This window comes from Mauremys reevesii, linkage group 5, assembly GCF_016161935.1.
Source record: "Mauremys reevesii isolate NIE-2019 linkage group 5, ASM1616193v1, whole genome shotgun sequence".
In the NCBI taxonomy this organism is placed as follows: Eukaryota; Metazoa; Chordata; order Testudines; family Geoemydidae; genus Mauremys; species Mauremys reevesii.
This window is the reverse complement of record NC_052627.1, coordinates 3,242,670-3,269,746: the sequence shown is the minus strand read 5'-3', so window position 1 is coordinate 3,269,746 and position 27,077 is coordinate 3,242,670.

Below are 27,077 nucleotides of genomic sequence, written 5' to 3'. Positions count from 1 at the left end.
ATTTTGATCATGTAAATTTGGGCAGAGCTGCTACTCTTTACAGAAGTTCCTTCTGCATCTAAGCTGCAGTGGGTAAATGCATCTTTTGAGCAACATTATTAGCAAATCGATGACTATTTTGAGATTTTTTTGGCAATATTTATTAGAGCTGAGCTAATCCTTTGTAGAAATTAATTTATAGGATACGTTTTTCTTTTTTCTGCTCAGGAATTGTCCACAAGTCACTTACAATTTTTCAAAATTAATTATTAATTGGACATATTTTCCCGATAGTTCCACAAATAATTCTTGCTCTATAGAGCATCTGCTACAGTTTGCGATACCTGAAATTCAAGATCTGAGGTCTGTTGGTTAGACTGCACACTTAAGTCACTGACATTGTTTGTCATCTTGAATAGATGAACACAGCTCCAAGGTCTACACGGGGGGCGGGAGGGGGAATCGATCTAAGTTATACAACTTCAGCTACGTAAATAACGTAGCTGAAGTCGACATACTTAGATCTACTCACGGCATTCACTGCGGTGAGTCGACTGCCGATGCTTCCCCATTGAGTCCACCTGCACCTCTCGCTCCGGTGGAGTACAGGAGTCGACAGGAGAGCACTCGGCGATCAATTTATCGTGTCTATATTAGACATGATAAATCTACCCCCGCTGGATCGATCACTCCCCGTCGATCCAGCAGGTAATGTAGACAAGCCCTTAGTATCACAAAGATATATTTGTATTGCAATATCACCCAGAAGCCCCAGTTAGGAACAAAGAGCTGGGTGCTATACAAACACACAGGAAGACACAGTCCCTGCCCAGGAAATTTTGCAGCTGTAAGAAGCACCTTACAATTTTTTTCCAGTGTGAATTCTCAAATCTAAGAGTGCAGGATTTTTCTTATGTGGCATCTCTGTTACTAGAGGTTTGCAGCCATGGTCACCCATTCTCTATGATCCTGTGCTAAGCTCTTTGTGGATAAAAAGTCCTTTTGATCCACCCATATAACCATATTGTCCATCCATGTTTTTTTTCCTTCAATGTTCTGCCATTAACGTTTCCTTCCAGTGCACATAAATATGCATCGCCCATTGACCTATTTAAAATATACCCTGCAAATCAAATCTTTCTTTTCATAAGATCTCTAACTAGCATATGCTGAGGTCCAGTTATCTCCAATATTTTTGTTGGTTATCTTGTCTATACATGATACTTTCAGAATTCTTCTATAAAACCATAAGTCAAAGGATGGTAGTTTCTTTACTATTGCTTGTTTTAATGTCAATATTTCACAGCCATAAATTTAGCACAAATCAAATGGCTGTGCAAGATTCACCTTCAACCTAAATTCTGCAGACATTCCTACCAGTCCCCTTGTTTTTATATAAGTGAACAAATATTCATGTAGTATTTTTAATTATTCACACAGTTCTGATATTTTTAAATCAAATTATTAAGAAAAATAGCTTGGGAACTTTGGATGCAGTCAGAACTTGGTGACTGGCTGTCAGTGTGTTAAAAGCATGTCTACAATCCAAATTCTATTTCAGAGTAACAGCTTCCAAGATGATCAGTCATCATTCATCTTTCAGATTTGTGCCTCCTTAACAACATCACAATCCTAGCTCTGCTGTAATCACCTGTGGTCCTGTGCTGTGGTCCTTTCAATTCTTATTACTTAAATTACCAGCTTATAAAACATATGTCATATATTAATACAGTTCTAGGTTGACATTTTAATCCAAGCAGCTTTTCTATGAAAGTGAAGTGTTGGGGGCTGGGGGAGGGAAATACATTTTTATTCTTTTAAAACTCATGCGAGTAAAATATTCTATGAAAAGCCAAATCATAGACCATGCAATTAAGTTATAAATTGATGATTAAAGTAAAGACATTTCACTAAGTTTTTCAGTCCTGCCAACCATCACTGAAATGCAGCCACTTCTGGGGCAGAGGACACTTGGCAGGTGCATACTACACAGTTGTCTACCGCCTTAAGTCTATGTCTACCCTAGTGGTTCTCAACCAGAGGTACGTGTCCCCCCGGGGGTACACAGGTCTTCCAGGGGGTACATCAGCTCATCTAGATATTTGCCTAGTTTTACAACAGGCTACATAAAAAGCACTAGCAAAGTCAGTACAAACTACAATTTCATACAATGACTTGTTTATACTGCTCTATAGCCCATACACTGAAATGGAAGTACAATATTTATATTCCAATTGATTTATTTTAGAATTATATGGTAGAAGTAAGCAATTTTTCAGTAGTTTTGTGCTGTACCACATTTGTTTTCTTATGTCTGATTCTGTAGGTAAGTAGTTTTTAAGTGAGGTGAAACTTGGGGGTACTCAAGAGAAATCAGACTCCTGAAAGGGGCACAGTAGTTTGGAAAGGTTGAGAGCCACTGGTGTACATTATGGAGCCTGTGTTGGCATAGCTCTGCCAGTGTAGTCCCCTAGTTAGGATGCAGCATATGCTGACAGAAGGAGTTTTTCTGTCAGTGTAGGACCACCATTTCCTGAACATTAGCTATGTTGACAGAAGCCCTCTTCTCGGGAGTTTGTCGGCATACCTATGTCGGTCAGGCAGGTGGTTTTTCACACCACTGACCAAGGTAGCTGTGCCGATGTAACTTTTAAGTGTAGACCAAGCTTTAGTTTGATTGAGATTGTCCCCATAATGTGTCTCAGAAAGATCCACACGAAAAAGAGAATGCCGTGCAGGGTGCTTGAGCAATTGGTGCTAAGGATGTGCAGAGGTATAGACAACCCAAAGCTGCTGGAAGGCACTGAGCAGCTAAGAGCAGCCCTGTGCCTCTTATCATAGCTTGGTAGGGCTATCTAGTGAGGGGCAGCACCGGGGGACAAGGGAGGGGTCACTGATCAATGAATTTTTAAACACGAGGCTGGTGTTTGCTTCTTCCTGAGGAATAGAGTAGGCCTGAGAGGTGGGTTGGGCGGCAGGGTTAAAAAGGTTGTTTTATACCCAAGAGACGGGAATGTTAGAGCTGTTCATCCATGACGTTGCTGCGTATCCTGCTGGCGCTCCGAGAGCTCACATAGATAATGGGCTCTCACACCTTCACGGAAGATGTGGGGGAGCTTTTTGCACCTAGCGCATTTGGACACGTCCAGAAACAAATAATACATTGTGGGGAAGGGAGAAGCACTCTGCGGCAGCTGGCAAAAATGTGACTCCCTGTAGCACTCGGGCATGCACAGGGTTATCCAGCGGCAGGCATCTAGCAGCCCCGTTGGCTCCCTGTGTGTCTAGAAGAAACAGAGTTGGTACTGGAGCTTGTCTGCAGGCAGCCCCTCTGCATCTCGCCCCTGCCACCCTGACTGCTCCCCTGCAGTACCTCAGCTGGGGAAGAAGCAGGTGAGAGGAGCAGGCGGTGGTGGCACGGAAAGAAGGAGAGCAAATGCCATGCTGGCCACAGCAGCGAGACGCAAGATTCCTGGAGATCCCAGACCCAGCCAATCACCTATCCCAGCTAGGCCCCTACCCACCCCAACAATCTCAGCACCCTCCAGCACCTGTCCATCTGCCTGGCAGGCCCACTTCTGTCCAGCACCCCCACCCCCATGCCAATCACTGCTGGGAAGTGTTGTGCAGCTCCATGCCCTGGCCCCATTACTGCTCAGCGCTCGCTGCATTGGCCATAAGCTGAACTTTAAGCACATATGCAAATCATTTGCAGATATGTAAATTAGCTCACTAAATAAGACCATCAGATGCCACACCTTGAGTTGTGCAAAAGTCCTAGGAGGAGACAGCCACAGCATCAGCCACCGAATGACCTCCATCTGGTCCCATCCCTATCTGGACCCACACCACCACAATCCCAGTGGGACTCCAGGGGGAAGCAGCACTCAGAGCTGAGGGATAGTAAATACTAGTTTAAGAAGTAACCATGACTTTTCTCCCTGGAGTGGGGTGGATGGAGCTAAGGGGCACCTCTGTGCTGGGTAGTAAGACCCAAACAACCTCAATCTGCAGAAGGAACGCACTGCGTTCTGGCGGCTGGGGCATGAGAGGCCCCATAGCTTTGAGTTATTGGGATATATGCCCCTGGAAAATGGTTTCATATGGGGAAATGTTTGCTTTCTGAACTGCAGCAGGGACTGGGGGAAACCACAGGCAAGGGCACAACCCTACTGTCAGGAATGGTGTCAACGCAGACAAAAAGTCCTGTTTGTAAGGTGTTATCTGAAAGACACACATTACATTAACTGAATTGTCCCCGCTATGATTTGAAGCTGAGACATTCGGGCTGCCAGCTAGTCCAAGCCTGATGCTTAGATGGCCAACCCATCCTCTGCAAGTCAGCATGATGACCTTGAATGGGTCACTGAAGACTAAGGAGCTGAGATAAAATCCATACTTGCCCCTGCTAGTGAAGGCAGGGGGATAGACTCAATGGCCCTTCAGGGTCCCTTCCAGGTTTATCAGATAGGTATATCTCAAATTATTTTATTTATTTAAAGCAGGGGGTGCATTGTCCTAGGGATGCAGGTTCCACAACCACCACTCCCAAAAGGAGGAGACAGGTGGTGGTGGTTGGGGACTCCCTCCTCAGGGGGACAGATTCATCAATCTGCCATCCAGACCGGGAGACTCAAGACATGTGCTGCTTGCCTGGAGCTAGAACTCAGGATGTGATGGAGTGTCTGCTGAGACTCATCAAGCCCTCGGACCACCACCCCTTCCTACTTCTCCACGTGGGCACCAGTGATACTGCCAAGAATGACCTTCTCGAGGTCACTGCAGACTATTTGGCTCTGGGAAGAAGGATAAAGGAGTTTGAGGCACAAGTCATGTTCTTGTTCATCCTCCCTGTTGAAGGAAAAGGCCCAGGTAGGGACCATCAAACAGGTGGTGGTGGTGTCGGAAAAAGGGTTTTGGATTCTTCAACCATGGGGTGTTGTTCCAGGAAGAAGGATTGCGAGGAAGAGACGGGATCCACCTAATGAAGAGAGGGAAGAGCATCTTCACAGTCAGGCTTGCTAACCTAGTGAGGAGGGCTTTAAACTAGGTATGTCAGGGGATGGGGACCTAAGCCCGGAGGTAAGTGGGGAAATGGGATACCGGGAGGAAATACAAGGGGGAGGGTGCAACAGGGGAGGCCTCCTGATTCATACTCAGAAAGTAGGGCAATCGGCTAGTTATCTTAGGTGCATGTACATGAATGCAAGAAGCCTGGGAAACAAGCAGGAAGAATTGGAAGTCCTGGCACAGTCAAGGAATTATGATGTGATTGGAATAACAGAGACTTGGTGGGGGAACTCACATGACTGGAGCACTGTCATGGATGGATATAAACTGTTCAGGAAGGACAGGAGGGGGAGAAAAGGTGGAGGAGTTGCACTGTATGTAAGGGAGCAGTATGACTGCTCAGAGCTGTATGAAACTGGATAAAAGCCTGTTGAGAGTCTTTGGGTTAAGTTTAGAGGCAAGAACAACAAGGGTGATGTCGTTGTGGGTGTCTACAATAGACCACCAGACCAGGAGGATGAGGTAGATGTCTTAGGACAACTAACAGAAGTTTCCCAGATCACAGGCCCTGGTTCTTATGGGGGACTTCAATCACCTTAATATCTGCTGGGAGAGCAATAGAGCAGTGCGCAGAAAATCCAGGAAGTTTTTGGAGAGCGCTGGGGGCAACTTCCTGGTGCAAGTGTTGGAGGAACCAAGTCGGGCCGTGCTCCTCTTGACCTGCTGCTCACAAACAGGGAAGAATTGACAGGAGAAGTAGAAGTGGGATCCAGAAAGCAGAAAAGCAGAGCAGCATACGGACCCTGGACTTCCAGAAAAAGCACTCCCTCCTCCCTCAGAAGGAAGCAGGAGGATCCTGAGGAGGGAAGAAGGGAAGAAAGGAGTCCAGGAGAGCTGGCTGTATTTTAAAGAAGCCTTATTGAAGACTCAGGAACAAACCATCCCAATGTGCAGAAAGAATAGGAGTCTGTCCTGGAGCTGGTTTTGTTCAACATCTTCATTAATGGTCTGAATAATGGGATGGATTGCACGGCTGGAGACCAACTGGCTACAGCAGTTCTCTGCAAAAGGACCTGGGGATTACAGAGGATGGATCTAGACTGTTCTCAGTGGTAGAAGATGACAGAACATGGCTGGGATGATTTAGTTGGGATTGGTCCTGCTTTTTGGGGGGGGTTAGATGACCTCTCCTGAGAGGTCTTCCCTTCCTGCCTGATTCTATGATTTTCTGATTATGGAGATTCCACCACCTCCCTAGGTAACCCATTCCAGTGATGATTCACCGTTCTGATCACTGCTCTTTGTTCTGTCATCTGCCACCTCACTCTTCTCTTCTGCAGACTAAATAATCCCAGTCATCTAGTCCAACCCCCTGCTCAAAGCAGGACCTAATTCCCACCTAAATCATCCCAGCCAGGGCTTTGTCAAGCCTGACCTTAAAAACCTCTAAGGATGGAGATTCCACCACCTCCCTAGGTAACCCATTCCAGTGTTTCACCACTCTCTGAGTGAAAAAGTTTTTCCTAATATCCAACCTAAACCTCCCCCACTGTAACTTGAGACCATTACTCCTTTTTCAGTCATCTGCTACCACTGAGAACAGTCTAGATCCATCCTCCTTGGAACCCCCTTTCAGGTAGTTGAAAGCAGCTATCAAATCCCCCCTCATTCTTCTCTTCTGCAGACTAAATAATCCCAATTTCCTCAGCCTCTCCTCATAAGTCATGTGCTCCAGCCCCCTAATCATTTTTGTTGCCCTCCGCTGGACTCTCTCCAATTTATCCACATCCTTCTTGTAGTGTGGGGCCCAAAACTGGACACAGTACTCCAAATGAGGCCTCACCAATGCTGAATAAAGGGGAATGATCACCTCCATTGATCTGCTGGAAATGCCCCTACTTATACAACCCAAAATGCCATTAGCCTTCTTGGCAACAAGGGCACACTGTTGACTCATATTCAGCTTTTCGTCCACCGTAACCCCTAGGTCCTTTTCTGCAGAACTGCTACCCAGCCATTCGGTCCCTAGTCTGTAGCAGTGCATGGGATTCTTCCATCCTAAGTGCAGGACTCTGCACTTGTCCTTGTTGAACCTCATCAGGTTTCTTTTGGCCCAATCCTCTAATTTGTCTAGGTCCCTCTGTATCCTATCCCTACACTCCAGCGTATCAACCACTCCTCCCAGTTTACTGTCATCTGCAAACTTGCTAAGGGTGCAGTCCACACCATCCTCCAGATCGTTAATGAAGATATTGAACAAAACCGGCCCCAGCACCGACCCTTGGGGCACTCCACTTGATACCGGCTGCCAACTAGACATGGAACCATTGATCACTGCCCGTTGAGCCCAACCATCTAGCCAGTTTTCTGTCCACCTTACCGTCCATTCATCCAGCCCAGACTTCTTTAACTTGCTGGCAAGAATACTGTGGGAGACTGTATCAAAAGCTTTGCTAAAATCCAGAAATAGTACATCCACTGCTTTCCCCTCATCCACAGAGCCGGTTATCTGGTCATAGAAGGCAATTAGATTAGTCAGGCATGACTTGCCCTTGGTGAATCCATGCTGACTGTTCCTGATCACTTTCCCCTCCTTTAAGTGGTTCAGGATTGATTCCTTGAGGACCTGTTCCATGATTTTTCCAGGGACTGAGGTGAGACTGACTGGCCTGTAGTTCCCTGGATCTTCCTTCTTCCCTTTTTTAAAGATGGGCACTACATTAGCTTTTTTCCAGTCATCTGGGACCTCCCCCGATCGCCATGATTTTTCAAAGATAATGGCCAATGGCTCTGCACTCTCATCGGCCAACTCCTTTAGCACCCTCGGATGCAGCGCATCCGGCCCCATGGACTTGTGCTCGTCCAACTTTCCTAAATAGACCCGAACTACTTCTTTCTCCACAGAGAGCTGGTCACCTCCTCCCCATACCGTGCTGCAGAGTGCAGCTGTCTGGGAGCTGACCTTGTCTGTGAAGACAGAGGCAAAAAAAGCATTGAGTACACTAGCTTTCTCCACATCCTCTGTCACTAGGTTCCCTCCCTCATTCAGCAAGGGGCCCACACTTTCCTTGACTTTCTTCCTGTTGCTAACATACCTAAAGAAACCCTTCTTGTTACTCCTAACATCTCCGGCTAGCTGCAACTCCATGTGTGATTTGGCCTTCCTGATTTCACACCTGCATGCCTGAACAATACTTTTATACTCCTCCCTGGTTATTTGTCCAATCTTCCACTTCTTGTAAGCTGTTCTTTTGTGTTTAAGACGAGCAAGGATTTCACTGTTAAGCCAAGCTGGTTGCCTGCCATATTTACTTTTCTTTCTACACATCGGGATGGTTTGTTCCTGCAACCTCAATAAGGTTTCTTTGAAATACAGCCAGCTTTCCTCGACTCCTTTCCCCGTCATGTTATTCTCCCAGGGGACCTTGCCCATCAGTTCCCTGAGGGAGTCGAAGTCTGCTTTTCTGAAGTCCAGGGTCTCTGTTCTACTGCTTTCCCTTTTTCCTTGTGTCAGGATCCTGAACTCGACCATCTCATGGTCACTGCCTCCCAGGTTCCCATCCACTATTGCTTCCTCTGCTATTTCTTCCCTGTTTGTGAGTAGCAGGTCAAGAAGAGCTTTTCCCCTAGTTGGTTCCTCCAGCACTTGCACCAGGAAATTGTCCCCTACACTTTCCAGAAACTTCCTGGATTGTCTGTGCACTGCTGTATTGCTCTCCCAGCAGATATCGGGGTGATTAAAGTCACCCATGAGAACCAGGGCCTGTGATCTAGCAACTTCTGTTAGTTGCTGGAAGAAAGCCTCATCCACCTCATCCCCCTGGTCCGGTGGTCTGTAGCAGACTCCCACCACGACATTACCCTTGTTGTTCATACCTCTAAATTTAATCCAGAGACACTCAGGTTCTTCTGCAGTTTCATACTGGAGCTCTGAGCAGTCATACTGCTCTCTTACGTACAACGCAACTCCCCCACCTTTTCTGCCCTGCCTGTCCTTCCTGAACAGTTTATATCCATCCATGACAGTACTCCAATCATGTGAGTTATCCCACCAAGTCTCTGTTATTCCAATTACATCATAATTCCCTGACTGTGCCAGGACTTCTAGTTCTCCCTGCTTGTTCCCCAGGCTTCTTGCATTAGTGTATAGGCACTTAAGATAACCCGCTGATTGTCCCGCTTTCTCGGTCTGAGAGAGGAGTCCTCCCCTCTTGTAATCTCCTGCTTGTGCTTCCTCCCGGTATCCCACATCCCCACTTACCTCGGGGCTTTGGTCTCCTTCCCCCGGTGAACCTAGTTTAAAGCCCTCCTCACTAGGTTAGCCAGCCTGCTTGCAAAGATGCTCTTCCCTCTCTTCGTGAGGTGGAGCCCGTCTCTGCCTAGCAATCCTTCTTCTTGGAAGACCATCCCATTGTCAAAGAATCCAAACCCTTCTCTCCGACACCATCTGCGTAGCCATTCGTTGATTTCCATCCTTAGAGGTTTTTAAGGCCCGGCTTGACAAAGCCCTGGCTGGGATGATTTAGTTGGGGTTGGTCCTGCTTTGAGCAGGGGGTTGGACTAGATACCTCCAGAGGTCCCTTCCAACCCTGATATTCTATGATTTTTAGAATCATGAAATCCCTGAGTGGGACTTTATCTGGCTGAAGACACTCTAAGGAAGGGAGTGTGCTTAAAGCACAAGGCTCTAGAACAGCCACCTGGGGTGTCTGGCTCCTCCTCTACTGAAGAAATTGGTCTATCCTTTCTGAACTGCCCAATGACGACAAGCAAGGGCTGCTACAGCTCTGCATCATTCCCTTGTGGTGAATTGAGGCCACTCTGAATATGGAGGGCCGGTAAAGAAATTTCTTCCCTAAGATATAGATCTCTTGTGCCATTAAATGTTATTTTAGTGAATCAAAGACAAATTAACCATGGGTGTCTGATGCTAACTGGGGAAGCAACAATGCTGCAGTCAGGCTCTAACAGATCTGTTGCTTAGAATTTCACAAATTTGCATTTTCACTTGATTAGCTGTATATGTCAGCAGAGGATCAGCAGGAGTTTTCATGTTTTGAAAACTCTGATCCAGGCACATTTAATCCTCTTACCTATGGACACAATTAGTTGTTTTCTGACATGCAAAGAAAGAGCATAAACATTTCCTCCTAAAGGCAAATTTATCATTTAGTTCAACTATATACAAATCATTTAATCTGTTCTTTTAATTTGCTTGGTTCTCAAAGGCAATGCTCTCTTTGTAGATTAGCCAGAATTTAGTGATGGCTTAATTCACATTTACTTACATGCATGGCTTAACATCCAACTCAAGCTGCTCTCTCACTGCACATCCTGAAAACAACTCCTTTTGTTGAATAAATGTGTGTGAACTCAAAGAGGCCCCTGTAAACTGCGGACTGTAGGTGTCATGGGATTGGTAATGAGACCTAATCCCCAATCCCTGGAACTATTTAACTATACCAGCACTCTGTGGTAATGGGTTTTTCTTGCCTCATGATCCAGCAGGACAGCTAGAGTTGCAGGGACTTTAGAAGCCTAGAACCGTGTCCTCTTCTTTCCTTCTCTGCTTGGATTGAAGGTGACAATATCTGCCATAGGTTAAGAGATTTTGCTTTTTTTAATCTCCTCAATATAAACTGGGTTTAAGGGATGAAATCTTGGCTCCAATGAAGTGGATGGGAGTTTGCCATTGACTTCACTGGGGTCAGGATATTTTGACCAAATTAGGATAAATTAGTGATTTGGGAGGCAGGGACAGGCCCACAACATTTTGGCATCTAAGGCGAGGAGCTCAAATGACACCCCCATGCCCCCTCACTTGGGCCAAAACTTTGAAAGGTCTCAGTTCTGCCTTCTTCCTCTTCTACTCCTCTCATGGTACTGCTCTGCTACCTCCCCCAATAAAGGAGAACTAACAACTTAAAATGCCTTGTTAAAAAATTTTCAGTAACACTTAACTTTCAAATGCCTGAACAGCAAATGTAACTTTTGTTGTCGGCATAGTAAACACTGGCATTTTTCTCTGTTTGAATAATCAAAGTGCTGCTTTCTGGGCCTTCTTGGCTGCAAAGATTTGAACTGCGTCCTGAAGGTCCACAGTCTGGGCCAGCTCATGCTCTACTGAGATGACCAGCCTCTCCTGTGTCATTGGTGAGCATAGATGTGTTTTTATTAACTTTAGCTTGGAGAAGCTGCGTTCTCCACTGTCAACTGTTACAGGAAGTGTTAGCAGTATGTGCAGAGCAACAAAAGCATTTGGAAAGAGGGTGGTCATCTTATTTGTGCACATATATTCCAGAACAGCCTTTGGAGTTGATCCTGCTGAAATGTATCTTGAAAGGGCTTTCAGTTCATCACCTAAATCACTCATATCAATATTGCATGTCATCAATATCGCAAATTGTCATTTGTCAGCACTGTCTCTAGTGCCCTGCACTGGTGGTGTAGGTCTTCTTCGGGTATAGTGAGGAGCTTTGGAATATCATACAACATCCCAAATATACTGCTGTGTTCCTTGAGCTGCAAGAAACGTTCTTCAACTGACTGTATTGCACAATCTAGCAACTGGTTAAATAATTCAACTTTGAATTGTTGTTTGGGGTCTCTTATGGGATTATCCTGTGCCTTGTAATCAAAATGTCGTCTTCTTCGGTGACTCTTCTATTCTGTGCGCTCTTCAGAACGTTTTGGAATCCCTCATCTGACCGGTAAGACTGTTGGTATGACTTTGCTTTGTCCAGTTGTTCTATTGCTCCAGATATATCAAGGTCAACACCTTGGAGTCTCTTGCTTACAACATTTATTTCAAACAGTATGTTATGCCACAACACTAAGCCACACAGAAATTTGAAGTTATGTATGTTTCTGGTGATTCCATTTCCCTCTGCCACTGTTCGCCCACGAACAGTTCCTGTCATAGCATTATCCTCCATAATGGCAACTATGGCATCATCCATCTTCCCAACCCAATTTGGTGTTTGATAGGCTTTATCGCCTCCACTTGACTTTCCCATCATGTGGCACTCAGTGGTTTCAGTGTCAGAGAGGTTGTTCCCAGATGTTGCTTCAAAATTTGCCATCAATGAGTTGATGGAGAGAAAAATACATAGATGCTTTGAATTACATTAAAAAATTCAGCAGCCTCACTAGAAGTTGATGCTGCATCACTGACCACCAAGTTCAGTCAATGAGAACTGCATGGGACAAAAAAATCTTGAGGGTTTAACTCTCGGATCCGTGTCTGCACTCCTCTGTTCTTTCCTCTCATGTTGGCACCACTATCGTAGCCCTGACATCTCATATCAGCTGCCACAATTCCCATATCTTCCAGCTTTTAAGAAGCACATTTGTCATACCAGCTCCTGTAGTATCATCAATGTCAATAAATTCTAGAAAATGCTCTCTGACAGTCACCATTGCAGGGACATTTTCACTAGGTTCTGTTGTTGTTACAAAACACACCATTAAAATCATTTGTTCCGTATGGCTGATGTCAGGTGTGCAGTCCAGAATAACAGAGTCATATCTTGCTGACTTCAGATCTGCCACAATCTTCTTTTTCACTTTTGTTGCCAGTAACTGTATGATCTCATTTTGAATTGTTTTTCCAAGGTCGTGGAGTGTGTCCATTTCTTGGGTGGTGACTCTTCTTAGATGCTCCTGGAGCAATAGAACAACTGGACAAAGCAGCTCAGCCAGCAGCTCCACAATTTTAAGGAAGTTTCCATTGTTTGGCACATACAGCTGATCTGAAGTGCCATGCAGTGCTAGGTTTTGGGTAGCAAGCATTCTCACAATGGCAATGAGCCTTTTCAGAACATTTTGCCAGTAAAAAGTGACAAAGAGTCCTGTGGCACCTTATAGACTAACAGACGTATTGGAGCATAAGCTTTCGTGGGTGAATACCCACTTTGTCAGATGCATGCTCCAATACGTCTGTTAGTCTATAAGGTGCCACAGGACTCTTTGTCGCTTTTTACAGATCCAGACTAACACGGCTACCCCTCTGATACTTGCCAGTAAAGAGACTCTGATGCAATCTTCTCTTGATGCTGATCATCTATGGTAGCCTTTAACTTTAGTCTCATCTCAAGCTCTTTCAACCTATGGAATACTCTCTGGTGATTTGCTGCCTTCTCATGGCATGCTAGATTTCTAGCCAGATTTTTCCAGTCCTTTGTCCCTGTAGAACCCAATGTGACTGGAACATTAGATTGGAAGAGTTTGCAACAAAAACGGTATGTAGCATTCTGGGTTTTTGAGTACATAAGCCATGGCCTCTCCACTTTGTCACCATTGGGGATTTCACACAAGTAATATGTTGGATGGAAACTTCTATTTTCATTGTCTTTGGGGAACATGAAGTTTCACTTGCTGTGGCCCATGCAGAACAAGGAAGTCCCTCAGGCTACTGCTCAAGTGGGTCCACAGTCCTGGATCATCCAGACTTAAGGAACTAAACTCAGCAGCAGCTGTTTCTTGTGCCGCTCTTCTCTGATCTACACTTTTCTTCAGGAATGTGCAAGATTACATCCATTTGAGATGGAGATATGGATGCTGCAGTAGCTACCAGGTCACCTGCGCTCTGACTAACTGGAAGATCAGGCATCTCCTCAGCACTCACATCCTCACTGGGGCCAGAAGGCTCACCATGAACATTTGTGTCTATGTATCTCAGGAGAGCTCCTTCCTGCTTAGATAGAAAAGCTTCCTTTGGTTTCTTTCTTTTTCTAAATGCTGCCCCAGAGGGGCGTTTTCTTCTTTCACTCATGACTGCTGTTCTGTGCCAGCTACAGTGGCTCTCAACACTCAGTTGAAGGGGACAAATAAGCAGGCTGGTAGCAGGGCCTGAGTGAGGGAAGATATCAGTGTCTTAAGGGCCTAACTGGCTCCCACTACTTCAGTTGACTGCATGTTCTCCTCAAGTGGATTGAGGGAAGCAGCAGGAAACAGGAAACTCCCTGAGAAGCTGGTGTGAATCACTCCAGGCTCCTGGGGGTGCTGGAGAGGTACATAAGAGGCTCCTCCTCCTCTCTCTCCCTGCAGCTCCTGCTGCTTTCTGTTATTCTCTCTCACCTTTTCTCCAGCCTGCCTGTTATATCTCTTGTCTCTTGTGGACAAAGCAGCTCAGCCAGCAGCTCCAGCACAGACTCCACCATCTCTGTGCATCTAGAGCAGAGAGAATACATATGCACCAGCAGCAGACACAATTTTCTACACTCTGGGTCCTAGTGCTTCCCCTCCCCAGTCTGGCACCTGAGGCAGCCACCTCAGTTCACCTCATGGTAAGGCCAGCCCTGTTGGGTTGGGCTTGTTTTGTCAAGTTCGACTATTTGCCTGGTCCTCCATTGGCACTTCTGGCCTGCCATAATGTTCATTGGCAAAGAAACAGTGTCTCGATCCTAACTGGGTTCAATGTGGCACTGTGAACAATTGCACTGGATTTCTCATTCTCCTATCACAACACCTCAATGGCCATTCATAATGAGTTTTCCTTAAACATGTCTGGAGGACCATTTTTTAGTAATTCATACCAGCACTGACACATGTAACCAAAGCTGTGATTGTGATGATGAAAATTTAAATGCTGCAATGTTGTGTGGTTGATCTAGGGAAGAGACAACAGAAACAGTGACTGTTGGCCGCCAACAGAGCCGCCAACGAACACCCCTGACCTGCCCCGTCTCTGAGGCCCCATCCCTGCTTGCTCCATCCCTCCTCCCTTTGTCGCTCGCTCTCCTCCAACCTCACTCACTTTCACCGGGTTGGGGCAGGGAGTTGGGGTGCAGGGGGGGATGGGCTCTGGCTGGGGGTGTGGGCTCCAGGTAGGTCCAGAAATGAGGGGTTCAGAGGGCGGGAGGGCCACCAACAGAGCCACCAACAGTCACTGTTTCTGTTGTCTCTTCCCTAGATCAACCACACAACATTGCAGCAAGGCAGGCTACTCCTGTTGAAACAAAGACCCATTAAACTCTGCCTCAGACCATTTAAATTTTCATCATCACAATCACTTTGAGCCCCTCCTTTGACGAGAGTATTACATTGGGAAATAGGAATCTGGGAGATTAACATCTTGCTTCTTTCTTTTTTCTTTGTTAGAAAGTACAGCCCTCCGTTTACTTTGCAGAGAAATAGAGGACAATCTCAATGAGTAATATTTATACTTATTGCTTTCAAAGGGCTAATTTCCCAAAGCTGAGGAAAATTATGAGTGAAATGATTGGAAGGAAAAATTTAACTGAAAAACCTGAGTGAAAACTGGGACTATTTTAAGGAGAGTTTATTAGATGGCCTAAAAGCTAAGATTCCACAATGAAAAAATAGTGCAACTTTGAGTGAAAGACAATCCTGGTTCAGTGGGGAAATGAAGGCAACAATTAGAAACAACCAACAAATTGAAAAAAAAAAAAAGACAGTGATCAGTATAAATTAGCAGTTGTGAAGTGTAGCAAATTGATAAGGGAAGTTAAGTGCATCAGGGGAAACTCCATATCTGTCAGGGTAAAAGTAATAAGAAGTTTTTTAAGTATATTAAGAAAAGAAGAAATCCTAACAATGGCATAGAACCCTTATTAGCTGGAAGTGGTAAGACTATTAATCATGCTGCATAAAAATCAGAAGTGTTGAATAAATATTGGAAAGAAGCAGGATGGTGTACTCAGATCGCATCATGATGATGAACTACTTTTCAGTCCATTAGTTACTAAGGAGGATGTTAGAGGGTGTCTACTAGAGACAAACATTTTGCACCCAAAAGTCCTAAAATATGCTAGTTTTTAAACAAAACTTGGAATATCAGAGAAATTCCAGAAGACTGAAAAAGTGTTAATGTTGTGCCAATATTTTTAAAAGAACAAGTAGGATGACACAAGTAACTACAGGCTGGTTAGTCTGATCTCAGTCCCAGACAAAATAATGGAAAAGCGGAGATGGGATTCAATTGATAAAGAATAGGAACATAACTAATACCTGTTCAAATGGTTTTATTGAATATAGGTCTGGTCAAACAAACCTGATTTCATTTGTTGATAAGATTACACATTTGGTTGATTAAATTAACTGAGTAGCTGGCTTTTTTAAGGTATTTTACTTTGTACCACTTGACATTCTAATGGAAAAATTAGCACGATATAATATAAATAAACCACATGTTAAATGTATTAAGACCTGGCCAGTTGACAGATCTCAAAAAGTAGTCACCAATGGGGAATCATCACTGAATTGGCTGTTTCTAGTAGGATACAGAGTGATCTGGATTCACTGGGTAAGGTGGGCCCATTCAAACAAAAAGTGTTTCATTATAGCCAAATGCAAGGTCATGCCTACAGAATGGAGGACTGTATTCTGGAAAGCAGTGGTTTTGAAAGGGATCTAGGGGTCACAGTGTGATAGAGTGTTTTTCATCTTTTAGCATTTTTTCTGTGAGTTCATGCAAGAGCGTAGTGATTGTCTGGTTTCACCACATAGTTGTTACTGGAGCATTTAGTGCACTGGATGAGGTACACCACCTGTTGTGATAGGCATGTGTAGGATCCATGGATCTTGAAAGGTGTGTTGTGGGGGTGTTGAGCATCGTAGCAGTGGAGATATGTCTGCAGGTTTTGCATCTGTTGTTCTGGCAGGGTCTGGTGCCACTTTGAGTTGGTGTGTCCTAGTCTGTGGGAAGCTTGCTTCTGATGATGAGTTTAGAGAGATTGGGGGGTTGCTTGAAGGCCAGAAGAGGTGGCTGAGGAAAGATTTATTTTAGAATGGGGTCCCCATTGAGAATGGGTTGTAGTTGTTTGATGATACCCTATATGGGTTCCAGTGAGGAGTGGTAGGTGACAACTAAAGGTATGCAATTGGAGGGTGTGCTATTTCTGCATTGAAGCAGGTTCTCTCCGGGTATTTGGGTGGCCCATTCCATGATGCGATCTACTTCTCTAGTGGAATGTCTTTCTCTGGTGAAGGCAGTTTTAAGTGTGTTACGGTATATATCCTGGACTTTCTCCTCAAAGCATATTCTGTGGTATCTGAGTGCCTGGCTGTAGAGAACAGATTTCTTGATGTGTTTGGGGTGATTACTGGATCTGTGAAGGTAAGTGTAGTGATCCATGGGTTTCTTGTTTATGGCTGTCTGTAGGGTTCCATCGCTGAAGCTGATTGTGGTGTCCAGGAAGCTGATGTTAGTGTGCGAGTGTTCTAGAGAGAGTTTAATGGATGGGTGGCGGTTGTTGAAGTTGTGGTAGAAATCAATGAGGGAATGTAGGGCATCTTTCCAGAGGATGAAAATACCATCAATGTGTCTCAGGTACATCATTGGTTTTGTGGTGCACTGGTCCATGAAGAGGCTGGCATATTGGGGATAGTAGTACCCAGGGCTGTTCCCTTGGTTTGGACAAAGTGTTTGTTATTGAGTGTAAAATTGTTATTGATGAGGATGAAATGGACAAACAACAGATGCAAAACCTGCACACATATCTCCATTTGTACAACAATACTTCCCCCACAACACACCTTTCAAGATCCATGGATCCTACACATGCCAGTCATCACATGTGGTGTACCTCATCTAGGGCACTAAATGCCCCCAACAACAACTAGGTGGGTGAAACCACACAATCACTGTGCTCTTGAATGAACTCATAGGAAAATGACAAAAGATAAAAACACCATATTACCTATGGGTGAACACTTTTCACAAAGCGACCACTCTATATCTGACCTATCAGCCCTTATCCTCAAAGGAAACCTGCACAACACTGTCAAAAGATGAGCTTGGGAGCATAAATTCATTACTCTGCTAGACACTGAAATCATGGAATAGAGGCACTGGATTTATGATTTACAAGAATAATCTGTAACCCACTAACCCCCTCTTTTTGTTCTATGACTGCAGAGGTGTTAACGGCCCACTCTACCTTAAATGGTCCCTTACCATAAGTAGTTATCACATACTGTAAACAATCTTGCATTTTGCATCTTGCATTTTGCTGTGATGCAGGGTGTGATCAGAGAAGGTGCAGGTTGCTCCTACCTAGTGGTTATAATCCAATATGGCAGCAGCCCCACCTAGTGGCTGCAGCCTCAAGCAAGCGTAGGGGAACCCCGGCCACCCTACTCCAGGGCCCTGTGAGGCTGACTGGGCTGCTCACCTGGCTCCGTATGGTGTTCAGCCTCCCATCAGCTTCCATGAGCCACTTCCAAATTAAGAAAAACAGTAAAAGAACTAAAAAAGAGCCACCGTGGCTTAACAACCATGTAAAAGAAGCAGTGAGAGATAAAAAGACTTCCTTTAAAAAGTGGAAGTCAAATCCTAGTGAGGCAAATAGAAAGGAGCACAAACACTGCCAACTTAAGTGCAAGAGTGTAATAAGAAAAGCCAAAGAGGAGTTTGAAGAGAGCCAACTAGCCAAAAACTCCAAAGGTAATAACAAAATGTTTTTAAGTACATCAGAAGCAGGAAGCCTGCTAAACAACCAGTGGGGCCTGAAAATACAAAGCGCTTAGGCGCTAAAGATGATAAAGTCATTGCGGAGAAACTAAATGGATTCTTTGCTTCAGTCTTCACGGCTGAGGATGTTAGGGAGATTCCCAAACCTGAGCTGGCTTTTGTAGGTGACAAATCTGAGGAACTGTCACAGATTGAAGTGTCACTAGAGGAGGTTTTGGAATTAATTGATAAACTCAACATTAACAAGTCACCGGGACCAGATGGCATTCACCCAAGAGTTCTGAAAGAACTCAAATGGAACTATTAACTAAGGTTTGTAACCTGTCCTTTAAATCGGTACCCAATGACTGGAAGTTAGCTAATGTAACGCCAATATTTAAAAAGGGCTCTAGGGGTGATCACAGACCGGTAAGTCTACAAATTAGTTGAAACAATAGTAAAGAATAAAATTGTCAGACACATAGAAAAACATAAACTCTTGAGCAATAGTCAACATGGTTTCCGAAAAGGAAATCGTGTCTTACTAATCTATTAGAGTTCTTTGAAGGGTCAACAAACATGTGGACAAGCGGGATCCGTGGACATAGTGTACTTAGATTTCCAGAAAGCCTTTGACAAGGTCCTCACCAAAGGCTCTTACGTAAATTAAGCTGTCATGGGATAAAAGGAAAGGTCCTTTCATGGATTGAGAACTGGTTAAAGGACAGGGAACAAAGGGTAGGAATTAATGGTAAATTCTCAGAATGGAGAGGGGTAACTAGTGGTGTTCCCCAAGGGTCAGTCCTAGGACCAATCCTATTCAATTTATTCATAAATGATCTGGAGAAAGGGTAAACAGTGAGGTGGCAAAGTTTGCAGATGATACTAAACTACTCAAGATAGTTAAGACCAAAGCAGATTGTGAAGAACTTCAAAAAGATCTCACAAAACTAAGTGATTGGGCAACAAAATGGCAAATGAAATTTAATGTGGATAAATGTAAAGTAATGCACATTGGAAAAATAACCCCAACTATACATACAACATGATGGGGGCTTATTTGCTACAACGAGTCAGGAAAAGATCTTGGAGTTATCGTGGATAGTTCTCTGAAGATGTCCACGCAGTGTGCAGAGGCGGTCAAAAAGCAAACAGGATGTTAGGAATCATTAAAAGGGGATAGAGAATAAGACTGAGAATATATTATTGCCCTTATATAAATCCATGGTACGCCCACATCTCGAATACTGTGTACAGATGTGGTCTCCTCACCTCAAAAAGATATTCTAGCACTAGAAAAGGTTCAGAAAAGAGCAACTAAAATGATTAGGGGTTTAGAGAGGGTCCCATATGAGGAAAGATTAAAGAGGCTAGGACTCTTCAGTTTGGAAAAGAGAAGACTAAGGGGGGACATGATAGAGGTATATAAAATCATGAGTGATGTTGAGAAAGTGGATAAGGAAAAGTTATTTACTTATTCCCATAATACAAGAACTAGGGGTCACCAAATGAAATTAATAGGCAGCAGGTTTAAAACAAATAAAAGGAAGTTCTTCTTCACGCAGCACACAGTCAACTTGTGGAACTCCTTACCTGAGGAGGTTGTGAAGGCTAGGACTATAACAATGTTTAAAAGGGGACTGGATAAATTCATGGTGGCTAAGTCCATAAATAGCTATTAGCCAGGATGGGTAAGAATGGTGTCCCTAGCCTCTGTTTGTCAGAGGATGGAGATGGATGGCAGGAGAGAGATCACTTGATCATTGCCTGTTAGGTTCACTCCCTCAGGGGCACCTGGCATTGGCCACTGTCGGTAGACAGATACTCGGCTAGATGGACCTTTGGTCTGACCCGGTACAGCCATTCTTATGTTCTTATGTTCTTATGTTCAAATCCAGTCCACATCTCATCTGGCCACTGCCCAGCTCTGGGGAACATCACCTTCAGGGCTCCCAGCCCTCATCCCATCCTCCAGATGCTGTGTTTCTCCTGCTTTCCAGCCCAGTGCAGCCCAACTCTGGTCCACCCTGGGACTCCCAGGGTATGTCCTGGCTGGTCAGCCGTAGACTGAGCTGTCTGGATGCTTTTAAACCCTGCCTCCAATCCAAGCATGCTTGGGAAGGGCATAGAGGTGGGGCTTCCTTAACCCATAACTATTCCTTAACCCCCTTTTGGCCAGTGAGGGGTCTAAACACCTGATCACACATGGAGTACCTTTCCCAGAGCTGAAGAAGAGCTCTGTATGGCTCAAAAGCTTGTCTCTCTCACCAACGGAAGTTGGTGCAATTAAATATATTACCTCACCTGCCTTGACTCTGTAAAAGGCTTTTTAGTCTAGTGGAGAAAGACAGAAAAAGAACCAATAACTGTCAGTTGAAGCCAGACAAACTGAACATTAGAAATCAGGCACACATTTCTAATAGTGATGGTGATTAAGCGTTGGAACAAACTGTTCCAGGAGGAAAGACTGCTAAGCAGAGATGAGATCCAGCTACTGCGGAAGGGGAAGAGCATATATGGACACAGACTGGCTGACCTAGTGAGGAGTGCTTTAAACTAGGTTCGAAAGGGGCAGGTAACCAAAGCCCACAGGTAAGTCAAAAACATGGAGACGTGGGAGAAGGGTTGGCGTCTGGGGGTAGCCTGGGCTCTTATCGTCGGCATAAGGTAGAGACAATACAGATCATAGGGTGGAAAATCAAATCAGTGTCTTTGATGTCTGTATACTAATGCAAGAAGTATGGGGAATAAGCAGGAAGAACTTGAACTGCTAGTTAATAACACAACTATGACATAGTTGGCATCACAGGAACTTGGTGGGATAATACGCATGACTGGAATATTGGTATAGAAGGGTACAGGTTGCTCAGGAAGGACAGGTAGGGAAAAAGGGATGAGGTGTTGCCTTATATATTAAAAATGGATACACTTGGACAGGGCCAGCTCCAGCGTTTTTGCCGCACCAAGCGGCAGGGGAAAAAAAAAGTCGCGATCAAGGGCATTTCGGCGGGAGCTGTACCACCGCCGCTTTGGTCTTCGGCAGAAATTCAGCGGCAGGTCCTTCTTTCTGAGCGGGAGAAAGGGACCAGCTGCCGAATTGCTGCTGAACTGCCAGACATACTGCCCCTCTCCGTTGGCCGCCCCAAGCACCTGCTTGCTGCGCTGGTGCCTGGAGCCGACCCTGCACTTGGACTAAGGTTGAGATGGAAATAGGAGACAGATTTGTTGAAAGTCTCTGAGTAAAGATAAAAGGGTTAAAAAACAAGGGTGATGTCATGATAGGGGTCTACTAAAGACCACCTAGCCAGGAAGGAGAGGTAAATGAGGTTTTATTTAAACAACTAGGAAAATCATTCAAAACACAGGACTTGGTGGTGATAGGGGACTTCAACTACCCAGATGTCTGTTGGGAAAATAACACAGCAGGGCACAGATTATCCAACAAGTTCTTGGAATGTATTAGAGACTTTTTTTTTATTTCAGAAGGTGGAGAAAGCTACTAGGATAGAGACTATTCTAGATTTGATTTTTGACAAATAGGGAGGAACTGGTTGAGAATTTGAAAGTGGAAGGCAGCTTGGGTGAAAGTGATCATGAAATAGCAGAGTTCATTATTCTAAGGAATGGTAGGAGGGAAAATGGCACAATAAAGATAATGGATTTCAAGGCAGACTTTAGCAAACTCAGGGAGTTGGTAGGTAAGATCCCATGGGAAGCAAGTCTAAGGGGAAAAAACAGTTCAAGAGAGTTGGCAGTTTTTAAACAGACATTATTAAGAGCACAAGAACAAACTATCCCACTACGTAGGAAAGATAGGAAGTATGGCAACAGAACACCCCTGGCTGAGCCAGGAGATCTTCAGTGATCTGAAACTCAAAAGAGAGTCCTGAAAAAAGTGGAAACTAGGTAAAATTACAAAGAATGAACATAAACAAACAACACAAGTATGTAAGGACAAAATTAGAAAGGCCAATGCACAAAATGAGATTAAACAAGCTAGAGACATAAAGGGTAACAAGGAAACATTCTACAGATACATTAGAAGCAAGAGTCAGAGGGGTAGCCGTGTTAGTCTGGATCTGTAAATAAGTGATGGTCACATTAACACCACCCTATACCGAAAACCTACCGACCACTATGCCTACCTTCATGCCTCCAGCTTCCATCCCGGGCACACCACAAGATCCATTGTCTACAGCCAAGCACTGAGGTACAACCGCATCTGCTCTAACCCCGCAGACAGAGACCAACACCTACAAAATCTCCACCAAGCATTCTCTCAACTACAGTACCCGCACGAGGAAATAAGGAAACAGATCAACAGAGCCAGACGTGTACCCAGAAGCCTCCTACTGCAAGACAAACCCAAGAAAGAAACCAACAGGACTCCACTGGCCCTCACATACAGTCCCCAACTAAAACCCCTCCAACGCATCATCAGGGATCTACAACCCATCCTGGACAATGATCCCACACTTTCACAGGCCTTGGGTGGCAGGCCAGTCCTCGCCCACAGACAACCTGCCAACCTGAAGCATATTCTCACCAGTAACTACACACTGCACCATAGTAACTCTAGCTCAGGAACCAATCCATGCAACAAACCTCGATGCCAACTCTGCCCACATATCTACACCAGCGACACCATCACAGGACCTAACCAGATCAGCCATACCATCACCGGTTCATTCACCGGCACGTCCACTAATGTAATATACGCCATCATATGCCAGCAATGCCCCTCTGCTATGTACATCGGCCAAACTGGACAGTCTCTACGGAAAAGGATAAATGGACACAAATCAGATATTAGGAATGGCAATATACAAAAACCTGTAGAAGAACACTTCAACCTCCCTGGCCACATAATAGCAGATCTTAAGGTGGCCATCCTGCAGCAAAAAAACTTCAGGACCAGACTTCAAAGAGAAACTGCTGAGCTTCAGTTCATCTGCAAATTTGACACCATCAGCTCAGGATTAAACAAAGACTGTGAATGGCTTGCCAATTACAGAACCAGTTTCTCCTCCCTTGGTTTTCACACCTCAACTGCTAGAACAGGGCCTCATCCTCCCTGATTGAACTAACCTCGTTGTCTCTAGCTTGCTTCTTGCTTGCATATATATACCTGCCCCTGGAAATTTCCACTACTTGCATCCGACGAAGTGGGTATTCACCCATGAAAGCTCATGCTGCAAAACGTCTGTTAGTCTATAAGGTGCCACAGGATTCTTTGCTGCTTTTTTAGAAGCAAGAGGAAGACCAAGGACAGAGTAGGCCTGATATTCAGTGAGAAGGGAAAAACAATAACAGAAAATGTGGAAATGGCAGAAGTGCTAAAGAACTTTTTTGTTTCGGTTTTCACCAAAAATGTTGGTGGCGACTGGAAGTCTAACATAGTGAATGCCAGTGAAAATGAGGTAGGATCAGAGGCTAAAATTGGGAAAGAACAAGTTAAACATTACTTAGACAAGTTAGATGTCTTCAAGTCACCAGGGCCTGATGAAATACATCCTAGAATACTCAAGGAGCTGACTGAGGACCTATCTGAGCCATTAGCAATTTTCTTTGAAAAGTCATGGAAGATGGGAGAGATTCCAGAGGCCTGGAAAAGGGCAAATATAGTGTCAATCTATAAAATGGGGAATAACAACAAACCAGGGAATTACAGACCAGTCAGCTTAACTTCAGTACCCAGAAAGATAATGGAGCAAATAATCAAGCAATCAATTTGCAAACACCTAGAAGATAATAAGGTGGTATGTAACAGTCAGCAGGGATTTGTCAAGAACAAATCATGTCAAACCAACCTGATAGCTTTCTTTAACAGGGTAACAACAAGCCTTCTGGATGGGAGGAAGCAGTAAATATGGTATATCTTGACTTTAGTAAAGCCTTTGATACTGTCTCACATGACCTTCTCATAAACAAACTAGGGAAATACAACCTAGATGGAGCTACTATAAGGTGGGTATATAACTGATTGGAAAACCATTCCCAGAGAGTAGTTATCAGTGGTTCACAGCCATGCTGGAAGGGCATAACAAGAGGGGTCCTGCAGGGATCAGTTCTGGGTCTGGTTCTGTTCAATATCTTCATCAATGATTTAGATAATGGCATAGAGAGTACACTTATGATGTTTGCAGATGATACCAAGCTGGGAGGGGTTGCAAGTACTTTGGAGGATAGGACTAAAATTCAAAATGATCTGGACAAACTGGTGAAATGGTCTGAAGTAAATAGGATGAAATTCAATAAGCACAAATGCAAAGTACTTCACTTAGGAAGGAACAATCAGTTGCACACATACAAAATAGGAAATGACTGCCTAGGAAGGAGCACTGCAGAAAGGGATCTGGGGGGTTAATCTGGAGAAGAGAAGCCTGAGGGGGAATGTCAAAGGGGGGGATTGAGTCTGAGGCCGGTAGTACCACCTAGTGGCGATATCCCAGACAGGAGTGTGTCTGTGTCTCCCAATGGTGAAGTCAGTGGCCAAGGGTAGGGGAACCTGGGCACTCCCTGCTCCACCAGGTTCCAGCCCAGGGCCCAAAGAAACAACCATTCATCTAGTCCTACCTCCTGTGTAAGACAGGACAGAGAACCTCGCCCAGCAACTCCTGCATCAAGCCCATACATTCTGCTTGAGCTAGAATGTACCTTTTGGAAAGGTATTCGGTCCTCAGTTAAAAGAGAATCCACCACAACCCCTGGCAAGTTGTTCCACTGGTCCATCACCTTTTCTGTTAAAAAAAATGCCTTATTTCTAGTCTGAATTTGTCTTCCTTTAGCTTCTAGCCATTGGCTGTCGTGCCTTTTTCTGCTAGATTAATAAACCATCTACAATCAGAAATCTCTTCCCCTTGTAGGTGCTTGTAGACTGTGGTCCTATAACCTCTTAACCTTCTCTTGGACAAACTAAAATGATTGAGCTTCTTAACTCTTTCATTTCAAAGCATGTTTTCCAGAACTCAAATCATCGTGCTAAACATTGTATAAACTGAGCAAGACAGAACCTGCCTGAGAGAGGTTGGGAAACAGCCACTGCATAAGATGTAACGTATTCCTCTTTGGAAGAGGCGGAAATGCCACACAAGACTGAGCAGCAACAGCTTATATTAGATCCTTTGTAACACTCCTGCTAGAGGGTTAACATCCATGCTGCTGTTGACAGGTAGCAGTGGCAGTATGGCACAGAAGCTGGCCATGAAGAGAGGAGAAGGCATGGCAGAGTGGAGGAGATCGACAGAGTTCCTGATGTCATGCTCTGCTGCGCTCTGGCCTCCATGTAGATTGAAGGCTAAGCCCCATATCCGTTTGGATCTGCCTGCCTCCCCAGTCCCCACGTCACCCAGGAAAGCATGTAGTGTGGCTCTTCACAACGGGAGAGAAAGGTTGGCCCAGTGCTTAGGTCAGTAAATTAAGATTTAAGGGACCAGAGTTCAATTCTATGCTGCACCAAAGACTTCCTGCATGACCATGGGCAAGTCACTTAAGGAACGTCTGTAATGCAATCAGGAGGTAGCTAGCTAGACCAAAGCTAGCTTGAGTTTGTCTACACAGCAAATCATACCTCCTGACTGTAGTGAAGACAGACCCTTAGTCTCATTGTGCCTCTCTTCCCCATATATAGAATCAGAGTTTTCCGATTGACCTCAAGGGATCCAGGATTTCACCAGTAGACTATAAGGCTGGAAGAGCTCATTAAGATTTCTCTGTCTGACTTAGAATCATAGAATCTCAGGGCTGGAAGGGACCTCAGGAGGTCATCTAGTCCAACCCCCTGCTCAAAGCAGGACCAAACCCAACTAAATCATCCCAGCCAGGGCTTTGTCAAGCCTGACCTTAAAAACCTCTAAGGAAGGAGATTCCCCGTTCCCCAGGTTTCCCCCCTTCCAACAGACGTTTAAAAATAAATTTATTGGAACATTTTTAATTCACAAAGTTTTCTTTACTAACGAATTCGCGTTAAAGGGTTCAAACAGGGACGCAGACTGTGGTGGGTACGGTGTGCAGTGATGTACAGACCACTTCTACACTCGAGGACTGACAGGCTCCTGCTCCTACAGCGGTCTCTGGGGGGAGGACGGTTACAGGAGGGTGTGCAGGAAGGGGTGGGTTTGCAGGAAGGGGTGAGGGGTGTGTGGGAAGGGTGAGTAGGTGTAGGGGGATGATGGCTCTGGCTGGGGCTCAGGGCATCGGAGAGGTTCATGGCTAGGGTGGAAGGGCATGGTATGGGCAGCCTGCCTTGCCATTTGTGGATGCCAGGCGCTCGGACCCTGGGGCAGCATACACCTCCCAGACTGACCTGGGGCAGCAGACACCTCCCACAGTGACCCGGGTGCCTAGTGACTGCACTCTGTGTGTGACCTGCTGTTGATCCTGCCCCCATGTCTGTACCCTGTTAATGGTGGCTGTCCTATGCAATTAACAAACCCCTCCCCCCCCTTCACACAAAGTCTTCTGCAAAGAAACATGACGGAAACAGTAATGAACAGCAAACTATTTTTAATATTCAACTACACAGTTGGGGGATGAAACTGGGATTTGGGATCAGGTGAGCCAGGAAGGGAAGCAATTCTCATACTTTAGGGAATGAGAGCTGTTTGGTACATGAGCGCTCTGCTGGGGTGGAGTGACAGTTTTCACGGCCCCTGGCGCCCCTCCTTCTTGTGAT